This window comes from Halichoerus grypus, chromosome 5, assembly GCF_964656455.1.
Source record: "Halichoerus grypus chromosome 5, mHalGry1.hap1.1, whole genome shotgun sequence".
Lineage (NCBI taxonomy): Eukaryota > Metazoa > Chordata > Mammalia > Carnivora > Phocidae > Halichoerus > Halichoerus grypus.
In genome coordinates, this window is record NC_135716.1 from 44,714,975 (window position 1) to 44,735,023 (window position 20,049).

General features: G+C 37.9%; 1 protein-coding gene across 1 annotated transcript in view; it reads left to right on the forward strand.

Annotated features, from left to right (window-relative positions):
* The window catches only part of TMEM64 (transmembrane protein 64), a 325,182-nt gene extending 310,340 nt beyond the window's left edge, over nt 1–14,842 (forward strand). Inside the window, exon 4 of the mRNA XM_078072242.1 lies at nt 13,672–14,842. The gene's annotated coding sequence lies outside the window, so the exon portion shown is untranslated. The remainder of the gene's footprint in view (nt 1–13,671) is intronic.
* Nucleotides 14,843–20,049: the final 5,207 nt, after the last annotated feature.

A 20,049-nucleotide genomic window follows, 5' to 3' on the forward strand; every position in this document is an offset into this window, starting at 1 on the left:
GACCACTGCTTCCCCTAGGTAAGGTGGAAAGGTTCCAATGAATGAGATACCATTTGAGTGAGTCTTGGAGAGTGAGCAGGAGTTTTCAAGAATGGCATGACTGAAGAAGGTGGAAGGGGTAGGCTCAGAAGAAATAGAGAAAATTTACAAAGTCAACTTTTAGAGCAGGGTGAGCAAAGTTCTAGAATTCACAGGGAAGACATAAATTAATCTGTGTTTTGCACACATAAACATACCTCTTTTTGAGGAACCAAAATATAGCTAATAAGAAATATTCTCTAAATGCTCCTCCCCTGGACAATTTACTTCCATGAAATAGGGATGCTTTGGGAAGATAGGCTTTAGTAGTCTGATAAGACATTTATACTTAGATCTCTCAATACTACTATGAATTTTATATTTTCTTCAGATTATGATGCAGCTTCTGTCACATTTTTAAACCTCTATCTATCTATCTATCCATCCAGACATACAAATGTATTTTATTCTATGACATTTAATAGTACAATCTTCATGGTATGGAACAGATTTTAATAGCAGAAAGTGGAATTCTGGGCCACCTGTGCATCAAAAATCAGAATTACTAAAATGACCTATTTTTCACATCTGAGCCCATTAATGGAAGATGTTTTGCATGAATATTACACACACCTGTCTCTCCAGTATTTATTGACATTTAATGAATAAAGGAAATTGAACTTTTTAATTGTGAGGCTCTCCTGAGACTACTGGGCATGGAAATGTATCTAAAGTGTTCATTTACTTATATTTCTCCATGAGCCAGAGACTTGAGCTAATAATAACCCCTCTATGATGGGGGAAAAAATGTGCCATTGCCAAAGTCCTCTCCAAGTCACTTTGAAAACCTCAGTCATAAAATGCTTAAAGGGGGCTTTCAACAATTCCCTGACTGATAGTGAATGCCACACATATTTAGAGTGTTCTGTTTTTTGTTTTTACACCTGTCAATAAAATGAATATGTAATAAACACAGAACTTGCAAGGGTTGGAAGACCAGCTAAGGTATCAGTCAGATCTGGACTTACACAAAGTTCCCATGAGGCAGGAGTTCTTAAAGATCCCTCTTTTGCCTTAGACACCACCTTTCCTCACTGGCGTGAGGTTATTACAGGCAAATGTGAGCCTGTCATAAGGTAGAGTCAAACACAAAGCTATTAACAACTCTTGGCTCCACAGGTTGAACCTGGGGCTTAGAAAGCCTCTGAAAGCCCAGACAATGGGTAGACTTTTAATGTAAGATTCTAGAATGAAGGAACAGTTGGGGAGAAGAGATGGTTCCACAGAGGGCACACCTGGGTGAAGAGCCCCAGAGAATGGTCCTGGGCCACTGGGGAGATGTAGCAGCACAAGATGCCTGTAGGAGGGGCAACCCTGATTGACCAATCAACTCTGGGCATCTTATCTGATCTCGTGGACTGTCTTGCCATCCATAAAATGGAAGTGGTAAAATCTGCCTATGTTCTGAGGAACATTGTGGGAATAAATGTATTAATATAAACTTGTAAAATTGGAGCCTTTTTCAGGAAGTATGCTACATGGGGACGCCTGGGTGGCTCAGTCGGTTAAGCATCTGCCTTCAGCTCAGGTCATGATCCCAGGGTCTTGGGATTGAGTCCCTCATCAGTCTCCTTGCTCAGTGGGAAGTCTGCTTCTTCCTATCTATGTTGTCTCTCTCTCTCTCTCTCTCTTAAATAAATAAATAAAATCTTTTAAAAAAGGAAGTATGCTACATGAATTCAAGGAATGAATAGAGTTAATTGTTGTAAATTGAGTTACAGTTAAAAGATTACAATCATTTAGCAGTTACTGTTTATCTTGTGTAAAGCACCAAATAGCTCTCCTATTTCAAGGGGCATTAATGGCCTTTGGTCAATGAGATAACACTTTTTATTTAATTTTGTGTATCAGAGAAGCTTCAGAACAATATTTAAATGTGTGAGTTGAATTATCAAATAAACAAGTTACATAAAAATGTTTTATAAGCTAAAAAGTACTATGTACAAGATAGTATTGTTTAGTACTATTTAAATCATTTTCCTGCCTCTGAAATAATTTAAGTATACAAAGAAAAAATTTCAAAATCTAAGAAATGAATTACACAACATATCTGTTTAAGAAATGATACAAAATTAGATAAGTGTGTTTTTAAAAATTCTGTTGTATATGAATCTACTTTCAAAGCATTCATTTAAACAAATATGATTTTAACCTAGTCTTCATATTTTATTTTATTCATGTTTAAAGATGTTCCACATTTGATTCCAAATATATTTCATTTACCAGAAAAGTTAATTTATATCTCTAGGTCACAGGCAAGAAGCACCCAGGTGAGAGCTGCCATCTCTAATCATTGCAAGGTAAAGAAAACTCCATTTCCTTCAGCCCATTTAACCCAGGCAAGGTTGAAAACTCAAAAGCAAGCCTGGAAGATAGCAATGAATAAACTTTCAGCCATCTCAGAAACTACTTGCCTTTAATAGGCCATGAAAATCATTCCACGTCCTTGAAAAAGTTACCCTGCCTCAGTTCTGAAGCATGCTCACGAGCCAATAATCCAGACATTGTGTGCCCTTGTTGCCAAGCCACTCTACCCTAAAGTAGGCCAAAGTTATCTCCCTGCAGGCACCAAGGTAAAATTCCCTCCAGCCTAAAAGCCTTCCTCAAGTGCAAAGATCTTGGCAGGGCAGCAAGGTGAACATCCCAAAGTCAGAGAAGCAGAAAATGATCAAAAGGATGAGCCTGTTGTTGGGAAAACATGTGACTTGGGCACAATGTGTAGCACTGGATGATTTCCATAATGCAACTGGGACAAAGTCTCAGGGAGTGAGGAAGCCCCAAGGTGAGGACGCTACTGCTGCAGTCACCCACACCTGAAAACCAGCCAGAGCACTTGGCTGGGTGAACCCTCGGTCACTGAGCAAATGCTCAGATGTTTTGGTTTAGCTTAACCAGCTGACTTCTTGGAAGAATCAAGGCCTTAAACAGGAATGGGGAATTTCCACTCCAAAGCCCAGTCAGGTCCTGGTGAGATTGCTGCAGGCCTCATTGATTCAGATGGGTGCTGGGTCTCCTCCAGGACCACTTCCTGAAGGATCAGGGTCAACTGCAGAAATCCGAACAGGGATGAGCTAGTTCTGATCCAATCTGGCATAGTGCTCTACTTTTAGCAAGGTGAATGTCCAAACCTACTAAAGACCTGGAAGATCTCTAAGGACTCAAATTCCATGGGTCTTCCTTAGAGATCTATTATCATATTTTCCCCTGTCTGGTGGTCAGAAAGAACTAGTTTATTTCTAAGGAAAATAAACTAGTTCTTCCCAGCAGAATGGCTTCAACTGCTTGTTGAAGTCTAAATATCTTTATTTTATTTGCCACTGACAAGATAACATGTCTATGGTTGTTTTTAAATTAGAAGTCTTCATATATTAGAAAGTAACCTCTAACCCCTTTCTTCTCTTTGAAAAACAAAACTGAATAAAACAAAATGAATACATGAAAAAATATTTACTTGATCTTTATGAGACCTCGTTTCCATCCCTCTAATTCTTACAAAAAAAAAAAGAAAGAAAGAAAAGGATTATTGGGTCACTTGGGTGGCTCAGTTAGTTAAGCAGCCAACTCTTGGCTTTGGCTCAGGTCATGATCTCAGGGTTCTGGGATGGAGCCCTGTATCGGGCTCCATGCTCAGTGGGGGGTCTGCTTGAGGATTCTCTCTCTCTCTCTCTCCCTCTCCCTCTGCCCCTCCTACCCCCCGTGCTCTCTCTCTCAAATAAATAAATCTTTAAAAAGGAAAAGAGAAGAAAAGAAGAGAAAAGGATTATATAGTTAACCAAGTTTTCAAAACACTTTGACACTATAGCCCTTTCTTGGAAACTTTTGGTGCATATTAGTAAATTAAAGGCTCTAAAGAAACCAGGGAGATATATGTTAATTGGTGTGCAAATGTAAAACAACTAATAGAAAAACCAACAAATTCTCAAAACATACATTTTAATAATGTTTACCAGCATCATTTAGTATACAAAGAATAGTGAAATATGCATAAAGGCTATTAGATTGGTAAAGCAATATGCCAGGGCACAGTATCTGCTGGAAACCTGCTGACAGAAAGGCAAAATTGATGGGAAATTTTAGAATCAATCTGCCCAGAATCTTGACAATATTTTTAAATATTCGCTATCTTTCTCTAAGGCAGCAAGCAAACTTGATAATACTGTACAGGAATTCTGGGAGCAAGAACCTTCATTTATTTTTTCTCAAATTTATTTTTATTAAGGTTTAGCTCTGTTTCAGCAGGGTAGCTATCATTTCTTATATAAAACTTTGTGCACACATGAAACTTGGCCAGTATTTTCAAACTACTAAACCAGTGTGGGGTTTTTCCCCCCATATATTGGATTCTCCTGAGCTGTTCTACCATTAGAACCCAATAAAATGGAGAAGTTGGATGAAGATCAAAGGATGTCTGGGAAGATCCATAAAAGCAAAGCAAGAGGTAGAAATTCACTACTACCACTCATGCTTAACCCTGATTCTTACAGAAGGAAAAGAGAGGGAGTTTAAGTTTTAGACTGATGGCCCCACTGCTCCAGCTGGGAGAGAGAAGCTCTGGAGGACCCGGGTGAGCCCCTGGGGTGGGTGCAAGCGTGGACGATGACAACACAAGGGGTTTAGGCAGAGGGAGCACTGCCAGCAGCTCTCTCAGGCCACCCTGTCCTCCTTTGTAGGTTAGAAGGATTCCTGGATTTCCCTAGTGGCCTCAGAAACACACAGAAATCACTGGGGTCTAAGTAGAGAGCTTGACAGGGGGACTGCCATGGTGAGTATGAAGTGAGCACATAGCCAAGTGGTCCACCTCTAGCCAGGGCCCAGATAGAAGCCACAGCAGATCTGAGCCATTCTGCTGGGAAGGCATGGGACAAAGTAAACAGTGTGCCAGGGGGTCCTGATAGATCCAGGAGACTTAACTGGATGGTCACCAGGCCTGTAGCCAACATCAGATACCCGAGGTGTCTGAGAACAGGCAGACAAGGGACCCAGTGAGGAAACCAGATGAGACAGAGAAAAGCATAAGGGGTGCAAATGTGTCTCTGAGCATGCCCTGTCTCCCATCCTCTCTTTTCCAAAGCTGTGAGGTCACACACTGAGTTTTTGACCAAAAGCCATCCTAGGGAGAGACAGAAGACAGGAGCAAATCTGAAAACTGAGCTTTAAAACAAATGACTGGGTCACCTAAATGGAATGTTTACTTTATTTAGACAGCAGAGTTTAGCAAGTTGGATTAATTTAGTGTGTCCCTCCATGTCTGTCACCCCCCTGCTATCTAGTGGAGTATAGTTTATTAGGAGGTTCAATGATTTGTGGGAAATAAAGAAGCGACATTTTCTTGGCGCATTTGTATGTAGAGTGTGTAGATTTATCAGTCCACCACACACAGAGATGCTAAAATGGAAAGTGCAACCATTGGCCTAAAAATCTGTTTCACCTGATGAGGTTGAAAGATACATCTAGCTGTGAACCTTTTCCACTTAAAGTTTGCAGGTGATGCTCAGGGTGTGAAGAAAGTGGGGCTTTAGAACCAGACAGACTTGGGTCCATGCCCAGGGCCATCATGTCTCACCTGTCCAGCCTCTTGAGACTCAGCTTACTGTTCACAGCTCACTATACTGAGTTTCAGCTTATATAAAGTAGGAATAGTAATTTGTTTTCAGAATTAACAGACATTACATGAAGTAGTTGGCACTTTGAAAAACCTCAAAATCATAGAGCTCACAGGTTGGATTTCCAATGCCGAGAATTTTAGGATGTCCTCTGAACACCTTGACGTGGGTTGAATTGACCAATTACCTCACCTTTTGGTGGACAGGAGCTACTGTTTTAGAAAGGCAACAATGTTTTTATTTCTTTTTCCATGCATAACTGTCCCTTTAAAATCACTTCCCATTTTCCAGACCAATATAGGTATTTGAGCATTAAATGATTTAGTTAGATTCTTTTTAACCCGTAGTGAATGGAATAGTATCTTAAAACCCCCAGAGGACCATGGGGGAATAAATGTCACAGTGTTTGTGGACTACAGATACATAGATCTATGTTTAACATATCCCCCATCCCAGCCTGAACTTCAAACAGGTTTTTTTTTGGGGGGGGAGGGGGGTTGTTTTTTTTTTTTTAACTGGCAAATAAATGTTCAGCAGATCTGGAACTTCAATAATGCCCAAATGCATTTAGGATTTACTTCGCATTTATCTTTCATGGGAAGCAACACATTTATGTTCTCCAGGAGCCCTGATGCTGATGGGAAATTGAGGTCAGAGTAAGACTGTGAAGATAAAGGAAAGAGAACTAAACCTTTGGGGTTTCCAAGAAAAACACAAAATGTGGAGAGTCCAGCCATTGGACTGAAAAAAGTATTCTCAAAGCTCTGGACATCTGGAAAGATCTGCATCCTCCTTTTTTCCTGAGGCCACTCTTCCCACCTTCCATGGGGACATCCTTCTTAATCTTGCTTTTTACTTCCCCTTTACCAAGTGCTATTTCCTTTAAATCAACCAACAATATGGAGTTGACTATCATTCATCCATGGTTGTCAAGGAAAAGATTCTCATGTCTATCTAAAAGATTCTGAGGTCTATCCTCCTGTCTATTAAAATACATCTATGAATTCATATATTTTTATAGAAGATATTTTTCAATCACTTTATGAGTTTTGAAAAAAAAAGTTCAGATTCTTGTAAACAATTAAAAAGACACTCTTTTTACCTCATATTCATTGGCTAGCACAAAATACATGATTTCTAATGGAGACTGCTGAAAATTTTGTGTTGCCAGTTATGAGTAGGGAAACAAGAAACAACACAGAGTATTTTCCTTATGAGGATTACATCTCTGATGCCCTGGGCCTCTTCAAGTCAATATAGGCATTATTTAGTAAGTAGTGACATTTGCAGTGTGTCTCAATATAACGTATCTTGTTGTCATAAAATGGATACTATTTTAATGTTGATTATTCTACTTTTATAACTCTAAACCAAGAATATTTCTCTTACACAAGTTGACATTTCACTGAACATGTTTTATTTGAACTTACTCCTTATAGCTAATTATCGATTATCCCCTTAAAAAAAAAAAAAAAAAAGCAGAAGCCAGAAAGAAAAAAAGTTAATTACTTTACTTTTACCACAATAATTTTCTTATTGTATTCATAAAACTGTTAGATAAAATCAAGCTTCCAGGAGTAGTAATGGTTTATTAATCTGGAATTTAATAGCATGGCTCCTGGAATCCCATACAATTTTCTGGAATCTTGGGTGCAAGAACTCGAAGAGATAATCAAATATAGCTCCAAGTACTATACTAATTTTCATCTACTTAAGAGTACAAACTCACAGTTGTTTGAAATAATGTAACAGCAGGGTATTTCCCTAATAACAATCAAGTAATGACCTTCAGCTCAGGGAGTTAACTAAGGAATATTCAGACCAGATTTGCAGATTGCTGGACTCTTCTAGACCTTTTCTTCTGCTACTTCGGCTTTCTTGGGTTCTTACCACAGAGGACAATGTCTGCAGCCCCTCCCCCACCCCCATCCAACAATCCCACAGCAGAGACTGTCCATCCCTTTCTTCCTTTAAAACACATATTTTTCTTAATTATATGGCCCAAAACTCAAGCAGCCAGAAAACCTGGTGCTTTAAAACCACATCAAAATGCCTGGAAAACTACAACCAATAATACTTCAAAATAGCTTCATTTGGATATTCTTGCATTTTATTATAGATGTTTCTTATGCATCATTTTGAACCTGGCCATTTGTATTTTTAAATCTAAGTCATAAAAACTGAAAAGCAAACAAGAATCTTAAAATAATTTTGAAGCAAATAGGTTTATTTGTGGAATGCTTCTTCTAACCCAAATCACTCAATTTGCTTTTTGTTTGTTTTGTTTTGATTTTTCTTTCTGTCACTCAATGTATTTATGCTGGGCAAATCTGGTTTTTCAGTGTCTTACATGCAATTTAATTTCATCATCATTTTTGAACTGATGAAAATGTGTATGACAATCCCTAGTGCTGACTAATGAGACTAAGATATTGAGGTTAACCATTCCCTATATATAGTTTGATAATTTGATTTTCTGCCTAAGATTCCAAATTAAGCCCTCTATATTTTTAAATTTAGACCGTAACAGGCAGAAATCACTCTACTTACTATCCACTTTTAAAAAGAGACCACTATTACCCAACTGATTACAAGAATGAAAATCTATTACTTTGTCAGGTCTTTATCATTCAGCAAAAGGCCATAGGGTGTGGCCTTTAAGAGCTATTTGGAAAGAGTGACTGGTTTAGATCCCAGTTCTACTGCTTGCTAGCTCGCTGGCCTTGGGGGAATTACTTATCATCAAAGGATCACTGCTCACCCATAAAATGGAAATAATACTTGAGTCTACCCTCAAAGAGTTGTGATAAGAATTGAATGAGATAATGTGTATAAAGTACTTCAGTCAACATCTAGCAAATAGCAAGTCCTCAATAAATACACATCCTCTTATGGTATTATTCATTTTCCTTTAGCGCTAGAATAGGTCACATCTGTGAATTTAGGGTGTTTCACTTTCTTTGGACTCCAACACTAGAAAAGTCTTCTCGTACCACTAACATTCACTTAGCCAAACAGCAATATTAAGGCCCCCTATTTGCTAATGTCATGGGAGAAAGGCACAAAAACTGATGGCCTCAGATCTTGTTTTCAAGCAGTTTGCTCTCTAATAAGAGGTACGACACAGGCAAAACACTGAAATGTAAAGTAAATGGTAGTAAATGCTGTGAGCTAACATGTTCTAGGACAGTGGTATGAAAGTGGGGCTCCTGAACTCACCACATCAGCCCTACCTGGGAAGTTCTCAGAGATGCAAATCCTCAAGCCTTACCCTTTCTCTACAAAATCAGAAACTCTGGAGTTGGGTGCAGTAATGTGTGTTGTAATAAGCCCTCCAGGTAATGCTGATGCATAGGAATATTATGCAGCCATAAAAAAAGAATAGGATCTTGCCATTTGTGACAACACGGATGGACTTAGAGGATACTATGCTAAAGTGAAATAAGTCAGATTGAAAAAGACAAATACTGTATGATTTCACTCATATGTGGAATCTAAAAAACAAATGAATAAACAAACAAAAAGCAGAATCAGACTTACTAATACAGGGAACTGAGGGTTACCCGAGGGAAAGGGGGTGGAGGGATGGGCAAAACTGGTGAAGGGAAGTGAGAGATACAGGCTTCTACTTATGGAATTAATAAGTCATGGGAATAAAAGGCATAGCATAGGGAGTATAGTCAATGGTACTGTAATAGCATTATATGGTGGGCATTATACTATGCTACAGTTGTGGTGAGCAGAGTGTAATGAATAGAGATGTTGAATTATTATGTTGTATGCTTAAAACTAATATAACATTGTCAAATATGCTCCAATTAAAAAAGATTTTTTTTTTTTAAAGACTGAGAAGTAGCACTACAGGAGAAAACACTTCCAGCTGAGGAGATCAGGAAGGATGTAGAGGGGATGACATTTGTCCCAAGGCCAGAAGTAGGTACGATTTGGACATGCAGATATACAGGAAGGAACAAAGAATAAAGAAATAATTTATATTGAGAATATCAAGGTGTTCACTTTGGCTTAAACATTGGTTATATGAAGTGAAGTAGTAAAGTGAGAAAAATAGGTTGAGGTTCAATTAGAAAAGGTTTGATTGTCACACTATGGTGGTTTGTCTTGGACCTCTTTTGCCTTGGTCTTCTGCAAGGACAGGGAAGGTTTTTAGCAAGGGAGACTCATGATCAGATTAACTTAGCAACAATACGTAGATGAGAGAAGGTATGAAGACTAAAGATTGTTGCAGTAGTTTTTTGAACTTTACAAATACATGAATTCAAGAGTGTTTGTGCTCAGACTGTCAGGATACCTCAAGTCTTGTGCCCCAATTACTTCAAGAGTTCCCCCTCTACAATATTATTGAACACTTACTATGAGTCAGGCAAATGCTAAATGTTCTCCATGCTTCATCTCCTTCACCTCACAACTACCCAGTGTCACAATCATCCTTATATTATAACTGAGGAAATTAAACCCTTGACAAGGTCAGGCAAACTGGACAAGTTCTCACAAGCGTACACAAGCTAGTGTATGGTGGAGTCTGAACCTGTCTAGAAGCCATACTCAAAATTAATATGCCATGCTAACGTAGCCACACCTAACAGGAAGTACAACTTAATCTTCTAAAATGTAAATGGATTTGCCTGAAGAGAGAAAGTATTAACAGAAGTATAAGATGGTTGGACGCTGGAATCTAGGGAAAAAAATCTCAGAAACCCATGGTAAAAGGGGTTATGAGCATGATTTTTAGGGACAGAAAGCAGACCTGAGTTTAATTTCCAACCAGTCCTTATTAACTCTAATTATGTGCCAAGCCTTAATACCCCTCAGAACGTCAGTTTCTTCATCTACAAAAAGGTCATTGTGATGAGGTATTTTATATAAAATGCATAGCCCATACTACAATACAAAGTAAGTGCTCAACAAATTTTAAAAAAAGAAAAAAACAGAAGAGAGGGAGAAAAGACAAGTGCTGTCTGAATGTCGGTGCTTAAGAGTAAATTCATCTAAATAAAGTCAAATGATTAAACTAGAAGCAGTGTTTCATAATGAGGAAGAGAGCTTTCAAGTCTTAGCCTGCCTTACGACAACTAACCCTAGAACCTTCCTTCCTATGTTACTTAATAGTTACAATGCCTTTAGAAACCTCTTATGATATGTGTTCCAGACTCATGTTGTGTCTAGGAATTAGATATGGCCCTTGCCCCAACTTCATAAGACCAAGATTTTTTTCACTGATAAAAACAGGTGGGTGGAAGGTGAGAAAGGTTTTAATAAGCTGATCTGTATTATTTTGATTTTAAATTAAAACATTTTTAGCTTTAACTATCTTACCAAAATGAGTCAAAATAACAAGAACTTTGCTCAGTTAGCTTTTATTTTTCTTAGGTCTATTCAGATTTAGATCAGAAGGAATGGGGGTGGGGGTGAGATTTCTATTGGTGGTTCCTAGCTCAGGCTGTATCATCTTGCACCATCACCAAACAAATGTCAGCCTTTGTTCTAATGTTGACATTTTAGGAGACAGGGCTGTCTGAGAATCAGCCTAAGCAAATAATTTTATCTTCTCATCATTAAATCTTTTAAATGTGGTTTTTTCTTATTTTCCATTTTTAATAAGATGATTATTCTTTTGGGCTCCTATATCTTTGTGGATGTTATAGTATTCTCTTTTCCTCCTCTTTTTAGATTTTACTACTAAGACAAATTGTTAAGCAAATAGAAAACCAAAAGGCTACATAGAGAGCAATGAGCAGTAAGGTCAAGATTGCAGCCAGCAAGGTCGACAACATGGTGACCAATAGATTGGATTTTAAAATTGGAGTTGGACAGATCTTGGCTTCTTCTTCTCTGCCCCTATTGACTGTGATTTTGGGAAAGCTGTTCATCTGTTCTGTGCCTCATTTCCTTATTTACCAAATGGAGACAATAGGGATGTTGTTAAGAATAAATGAGATGTTCCATGCATAGCACTCAGTACTTTTTCTTAGCACAGAGTCAGCATGCAATAGAGTTATTATGATGAAGTTCAGATAAGTTTAAAGTTGTCATTTATTTTTTCATTTCCTTCCCTAAAGTACACAATAAAAGGATCTCACACTAAATGTGCTCAGTAAGGACCCACTCATATGTCAAACTCCAACACAAATTATAATACATGGCTGCGATGGCAATAAGGTGATCTGATAACTTCTGGCTAGCTTAAGACTTTGAAACAAAAGCTCTACATTCTTCTCATCCCTAATCCATAGTGTGATATAAAAGATAGAAACAGAATGCTACTGATTCATAGGGATGGCACTGATTCTCTGTTGATAAAATACAAGCTTTGAGTTCTTTCTGTGGTGGTGAAGCATTCACACACTCCATGCATCTGCCACACCACCTCCTACCCTAAGTCTCATTGGGCTCAAGGGCCCTATTGTACTCCAAATAGGCCTCTCAGTAAGCATGCAGTAAGCATATGTATAACTTTGAAAAAAACCTTCCAGACTATTTTCCAAAGTGGCAGCAAAATCGTGCATGCCTATAAGCAACACACACGAGTTCCACTTGTTCCATGTTATTATCAGATATTTAATTTTAGCCATTCTAATAGGTGTGCTATGATCCCTCACTGTGATTATGGTTTCCATTTCCCTAATGATTAATGATGTCACACATCCTTTCGTGTTTTTTTGTTGTTGTTGTATTTTAGAGTTTTTTTTTAATCCTTACATATTCTGGATATCAGTCCTTTAATTAGTAGGTATTTAACAAGTATTTTCTTTCAATGTGTGGCTTGCTTTTTATTAAAGATTTTTTTCAGAAAGCAAAAGATATTGTGATGTAGTCTAATTTACTATTTTTTATTTATATTTTTATATCCTATCTGATAATCTTTATTCTTAGTTTTAAAGATCAAGGTTTAGACAAATGAGGGGCTCTGCTACTCTCATAAGGAACTAAGGTGTCATATAATTTTTCATATAGGTTTTTAGCATAAAGAACAGTAAAATCCTTTATGTACTTTTCCCCCCAAAAGGAGAGCAGTTCTAGAGCATTCTACTACCAGATGAAATTTGGCTGCCCATGTTATGACTTGCTTCAGAAACTGAAATTCTAAATCGCCACTTCATTAAGATAAGGAAGGGATGAAGTTTAAGCCATGTGGGCTTATCTCTGGGATCTCTCAGTCATTTTACAGATGACTGGATTCCTCGGGAAGAAATGCTCATCCTATTAACCAACATGAAAGTTTTCTTTCCCAGCATTATAAGTTCAGATGGTGTGAGAAAGGATTGGCAGTACTTTTTAACTAGAAACTTCCTTGCTTTTCATCAACTCAGTCACATCTGCAGAGAGTTTTTATTTCTGTTCTTAGGAGGGCTCCAAGTAGTAGGCTGTGTATGTATGCTGCTTCAATGAGTCAAATTACTGAATAAGTCAAGCCGGATGCATAACCAGATGGACGGCACCTGGCCAGATTGAATTAGGGCCAAAATACCCTCTCTGGGGGTGTCGGTGGATAAAGGCCTATCTTTTCCTTTGGGGGTAATGCATACTTCTTGAGAAACTAAACCTTTCCATAATGTGCATAACCTAGAAATTCTTCTGAATGTATCCCTTTCAAGAACTAAAAGCAAAGCCAATATTAAGATTGATGAAATTGCATAGTGGGAGAGCATAATGTGGTGGTTGAATAAGAAGCCCTCTGCAGTCAGAAGGCCCAAGCCATGTGACCTGATGGTAGGCCTTCCTCCCCTGGTCTGAAAAGTGAGGATAAGAAGGGCATCTACTCCACAGATGGTTGGCAGGATTAAGTAAGATACTGTACCTAGGCACTGTGCCCAGTGCACAATTGCCTAGTAGTCACTCGCAATTATTTGTTACTTCTGTTACTATAACCATAGACATGTGTTCTAATAATGGAGCCCTCATTTCCCCAGGTCTCAGTGACTATCCTCTACTTCCCAAAGGCTGGTTCTAACCACTATTTTTATGTAAACAGGTCCAAGAATCCTGCCATGCTTCCTTTCCGCAGACTGCCCGGGATACGTGCTGTTGGCTTTTCCTGCGCTGGCCTTGAAACCGTCCTCTCCATCATAAGTGAGCCTTTCTAAACATGAGCCTCTCCCATTTCTGCTGCCTTCATCTTCCACTCCTTGGCACAGCCCCCCACCCCCACCCCAGGCTCAGGTAACTCCATTTTCTCCCTTGGCCCTCCAGCCCAGAGAAAGTGACTTCCTGCAGTTTGTAATAACTGGGTTACCTCACCTTACTCGGCCTTTTAGCTCTTTTAATGCCTTTGTAACTAATTCCTCATATTAAATTGCTTTTTGAGCCATCTGTTCCTGACTGGATGTTGACTGACAGACATCCCCTAACCCTTCCTTACTGATACTAATCGTGAATGCTGTTAGAGGACACAGAGCCTTTGACTGTTCTGGCTCTGACCAATCCCTGCTCTCTGTCAGTCCTCATTCCAGGTAGAAGAGACTTTCAGATCCCTCCGTATTCATCTAAGGAACTATCAATCCCCAAGTTATCCCTGATTCTCCAGCATGTGTAGACTAACCTTTGTCTAAGTAGAATGCAGGTCAGACAACTTTGTCATCTTTGGCCACAAAGACAGACTCAAACTGATCCTAGCATTAATAGTAGTAAAGTCACGGCATAATATAATTTTTAAAAAAACTTAAAGTAACTGAAAGCTGAACTCACAACAGAACCTCAAGACCATTTCTCAAAAACAGATCCCCAGTGTTACTTCTGAGAAAGGTTATTGTGTCGCTGGAAGGTCTGAATTTTAAAGTAAAATGTGGTATTTAAAAAATCTGTTTAAATACACCAGTTCTCCATCTACATTGGTTCTGGAAACATTGACTAACAATTCAGAGAAGCAAGAGATGACTTCGATGGTCTTCTCTGGCTTTTAACCCTGACTGAAACGCAGTCATTAGACTAGGGAAGTTCTGAGCGCTGTGGATCCCACGTGACAGCTTTTCCTACCGGCAGCAGAATTTCGGTTTCAAAATGAGAGATGTATTTGTTTTCAAATTGAATATTCTTTAATATAATGTAATTCCTGTTCTAGGCTGTTCTTGATACTGTCAATTCTACGTCTATTTTGTCCCTGCAAATTTTTTTCAACATTAATAAAAATGTTTATTTTGTTGTGATTGCTGACCTTATGAAAGGCTGTCTCTCTGGTTCTCCTGTTTTGTTACAAGGTGACGCAACTGACTTTTTCTTTTTGAAGGTCATGAAATGAATCACTGTATAGATGAGGTCTCTGTCAAGCCTCAAAGGCAAAGGTAAATGTTGCTTTGATTTAGCAGGAAAATGGAACTCTTTCACTACTGTGCACTGATTTCCCTTCTGGAGCATCTTTCCTCGTAAGAGGTAAGTTAGAAATTACATGTTCATAAAGGAAAACTTCGGAGTTTACAGGAAAAGGAAAAGGTTTGTATCTCTTTGTACCTATGTCCAGATATATTAAATCTAGAAATCCTACCTTTTATGTGGAGTTAATATTTTTGAAGAGGAAATAATGGAGTTTTTAATTATTCTACACAGTAGTTCTGAAACCTTAAAGCAACTTCCAGAGATATGGGATAGGCAAGAGAATCAAGAGAGTCCAAGAAATAGAAGGGCAAAAGGGAAAAAAACAAGGAGAGGGTGCTCTTTTAAAAAACAAAATAAAATTAGAAAGGAATGGATTATGCTAAGTCAAATAAGTCAAGCAGAGAAAGAATTATCATATGGTTTCACTCATATGTGGAACGTAAGGAATAGCATGGAGGACGTTAGGGGAAGGAAGGGAAGACTGAAAAGGGGGAATCAGAGGGGGAGATGAACCATGAGAGACTATGGACTCTGGGAAACAATCTGAGGGTTTCAGAGGGGAAGGGGGTAGCCCGGTGATGAGTATTAAGGAGGGCACGTGTTGTAATGAGCACTGGGTGTTATACGCAAATAATGAATCATGGAACACTACATCAAAAACTAATGATGTACTATATGGTGACTAACATAACATAATTAAAAAAAAAAAAAAAAGAAAGAAAGGAATGGAAGCACTGTATCCCAAGAATTCTGATTTAAATAGAAAACACTTCACTTATGGATGGGATTAGTCACATTGTTAGAAGATTGTTAACATTAATGCCCTCTTATTTCCAATCCTAGATATGACAGACTAAAGAGGAGGGAAATTGAAAAGGAGCTCAGTAAATGTAGGACAATTAGCAAACTGATGGGAAAACAAAAGAAATTAAAGGAAAGGGTACGTGGTCTTACCAAACTGTGTTTTCTAATTCATTGACAATTTCTAGCAAGAAAAGCACATGATAAGAAGAGATGTTTAACTTTCAAAACCCCCGAGTAGCAGAGTAACAGTGTGATGTTGCTGCATTTTTATTGTACCAATGTAAGTACTCAAGAGACCAAGCAAATATGGGATAATTTTAAATACAAATGTTAGTAATTACACACAGAGAAAAAAATACCTGAAAGAAAATACTCCTAAATGTTAATAGCAGCTTGTTCCTGAGTAATAAGAATTTCAGAGATAGATGGATAAATGAGAGAGAGAGACAGAGTGAGAGAGATCTGCATTTTTCAATTTTTTTTAGATTTCTATTGTGATACATTCATAACAGAAAGATAGCTTTGAAATATTCTATGCATTTGTTTTTCGTTACTAGTGTTATTTTAAAAATATTCCTACCATCTCTGTGAATTCTATTTACGTGTGTGCAAGGTAGATGAAAATAGGTTGGACTATGAATGGCCCAAACATATTACCCAAAATGCAACCTAGATCTTGTGGGATTTTTTTATTTGTGTTTAAGTATGTGTATATATTTGAACATAAAAGTGACCATATTTCACACAGGTTGTGTACATTACCAGTAAAGACATATTCTGTGCAGGTCATAAACAGGCACCACTTTCAACACAGACTGTTTGAAGCAACCGTTATCTGTAACAAAGCTGCTCAGTGACCAACATCTGTTAGTCCCTTAGGAAGCAACCTAAATTAGATGAGTGGTTGCAAGTCAGTGTCTGTAGCTCTAGAAAGTCAGGTATCTCCAAATAGTAATGCTAAGGTAATTTGGAGTACTATTACATTTTAATGAGTTTTTCTGATTATAAAAATAATACATAAGAATTGTAAGTTGGAAAATATAAAAATATATAAAGAATAAAATATTTTAGTCCTATAATCCCACCTCAAGAGATAACCACAACTAACATTTTCAATATTTCCTTCCGGTTAAGTGATCTTTAAAAGATGGGGAAAGGAAGACAGGAAAAATGAAGATAAATCCAGGAAGATATGCACTTTTAAGTCTGTATTTAGGGGTATAACACTGAGGAATCCATAAAAACTCCTGGAAATTTATAATAAAGATAAACAGAAGTTATACCTGTCAACATATCAAGGATTCATTTTCAGAAATGAGGAGCTTTCAGCCATAGGAATGATCTTTCATGATATAAGCTATCTTTAGCTTATTTTTAGTCAAGATTATTAACGTATACATATTGTGAAATGGACATTTTTAGGTGTACAGTTCTATGAATTCTGACAAACCCAGTTGTGTTTATAATACAACAGATAAGAGATAGAACATTTCACCATTCCAGGATGTTTCTTCGTACCCCTTTGTAATGAATTTCCTTCTTACACTGCCAGCCTGGCAGCCAGAGATCCAACCCAATCTCTGACTTGATAGTTTTCCTTTCTCCAGAAGGACATCTAAATAGAATTATACAGTATGTAGCCATTTGAGACAGGCTTCTTTCTCATTTGAGATTCATCGATGTTGTTGTAGGCATCAGTACCTTGTTCTTTTTATTGCTAAATAGTATTACATTGAATAGATTTACTACACTTGACTTATTTATTCACCAGTTGCTGGACTTTCAGAGCTTATTTTTAGATGTTGGTAATTATGAATAAAGCCAATATAAACATTTACATACAATCTTTTGTGTGGACATGGGTCTTCATTTCTTTGGGGTGAAGTCCTAACAGTCAGATTGGTGGAGCATATGGTAAGCGTATGTATAACGTTAAAAGAAACTGCAAAACTATTTTCCAAAGTGGCAGTAAAATTCTGCATACTCACTGACAATAATGTTTGATAGTTCCACATGCTCCATATTATTGTAAGCGCTTAGGATTATCAGATCAGATTTTTTTAAATTTTATTTTAGCCATTTGGATAGATGGGCTGTGCTTATTATTTACATTTCCCTAATGACTAGTGATGCTGAGTATATTTTCATGCTTTTTCTTTTTTTTCTATCTGTATATTTTTTGGTGAGGTTTAGGTTCAAATCTTTGCCCATTTTTATTTAAAAAATTTTTTTAAAGATTTATTTTATTTTAGAGAGAGAATGCATGAGCACGAGCGGGGTGGGGGGGGTGGAGGGGAAGAGGGAAAGAGAGTCTCAAGTAGACTCCACAATGAGTGCAGACCCTGATGTGGGGCTCAGTCCCATGACTCTGAGATCATGACCTGAGCCAAAATCAAGAGTCAGGGACCCAACTGACTGAGCCACCCAGGCACCCCTGACCATTTTTAAAATTGGGTTGTTTCTTTTCTTATTGAGTTGTGGGAATTATTTATATACTCTAGATACCAATCTTTTATCAGGTAAGTGTTTAATAAATATTTTCTTCCAATATGTGACTCTTCATTTTATTAACATGTTTTTCAAAGAGAAAACGATATGATTGTGATAAAGTCTGATTTATCAATTTTTTTCTTTTATGATCTATGTTTTTTGTATCCTAGCTAATAAATAAGTTCTGGCCTAATCCAAGGTCTCAAAGATCTTCTTCTTTGTTTTTTTATAGAAGTTTTATAGTTTTAGATATTAAATTTTGATCTATGGTTCATTTTCATGGGTAATAAGAGATAGAGATCTAAATTCTTTTTTCTTTTTTTTCCCATATGGATATTTCAGCATCATTTATTGGAAAGATTATTTTTCTATATCGAACTGCCTTAACTATGTTTAGGCAGGTAATGAAGAGGATTGCATCAATCTAATCAGGAATTTAGAGGAGTTTGGATTTTGTTATTGTCAGTGCACCAAGGCATCAAATTTCTCCAAGATACCCTGAGTGTAGACTGGGAGACAGGATTGCTATAGAGTTTTTCCTCAGTGTTTGTAATCTACCTTCATCTTTCAACCATCCCTTCATACCTTTACCACCGGGTTGAGGGTGGGAGGCATCTCTCCAATCCCTTGCCCTTCCTTCAGTGGTAGGTTGCAGTAGCTTGGTACTGTGTGTTAGGTTGACAGAAAGGGGGCTTTGTTGTCCTGCTTGAGCTCCAATCTTAGGGAAGCCCTGTGTACCTGAGCCTCAAGGTGGGGTTTCTCAAGGTTCTTGTCCCTCCTCCTGATGGCAGTTAAACTCTGCTTTGTATTTGTGGTGGATCTCTGTGTGGTTCTTGAAGTATGTTTTCTACCCCTCCCACAGAGGCAGGACACCTCTAATGGTATCAGCTTAGGCTCAGTCCTCTTTCCTGCCCCTCAGCCTTAAAGACCTCAAGGTTTTTTGTTTTGTTTTGTTTTGTTTTCCCCTATCTTTTCCCAGCTACACTAGTTCTTTACCTACGCCCTGAGTGTAACAAGGTTTTCTGAAACCAGTCTTTTCATGAACACCTGGTAGTAGCCCATGGCAAAGAGCCTGTGAGACAGCTGTAACCACTCTATATCCGAGGTTCCCAGAGATTTTGTACTAGCTCACTGCCAAACCTCAGCCTTTAACAGTTCATCCAACTGTGAACGGACCTTTTCTTCCTACCATTCCCTGCCACAGGTAAGATAGTTCCAGTGTCCCATCTAAACTTGGAGAGGGGTGGCTATGGGTCTTTCTTCCTTGGACTTGAGGCTACATGGTTCACTTGATATCTCAGCTCTCTGAAGGTTAAAAAAATGAAATTTGTAGTTTTCCTGAACTTTTCTTATTGTTAGTAAAAAGAAATACTCTTTACAGCTACATCCTATGCAAAAACCTACCTTATATTTTTATTATAGTCTATTATAGTAAACATATCTTTAAAAATGTGATAACTAAAAATCTCAGTTTTTAAAAATTTAGATCCTTAGGATGCCTGGGCAGCTCAGCTGGTTAAGCATCCAGCTCTTAATTTCAGCTCAGGTCATGCTCTCAGGCTCCTGAGAAGGAGCCCTGCATTGGGTTCCACACTCGGTGTAGAGTCTGCTTAAGACACTCTTTCTCCCTCTCCTTCTGCCCCTCCTCATCCCTGTTTGCACTCCCTCAAAAAAATTTTTAAAAATCAAAAATAAATAAAAATAAGAATTTAGATCCTTTGCATAGAGATTAGAAGGAAGACTTCTA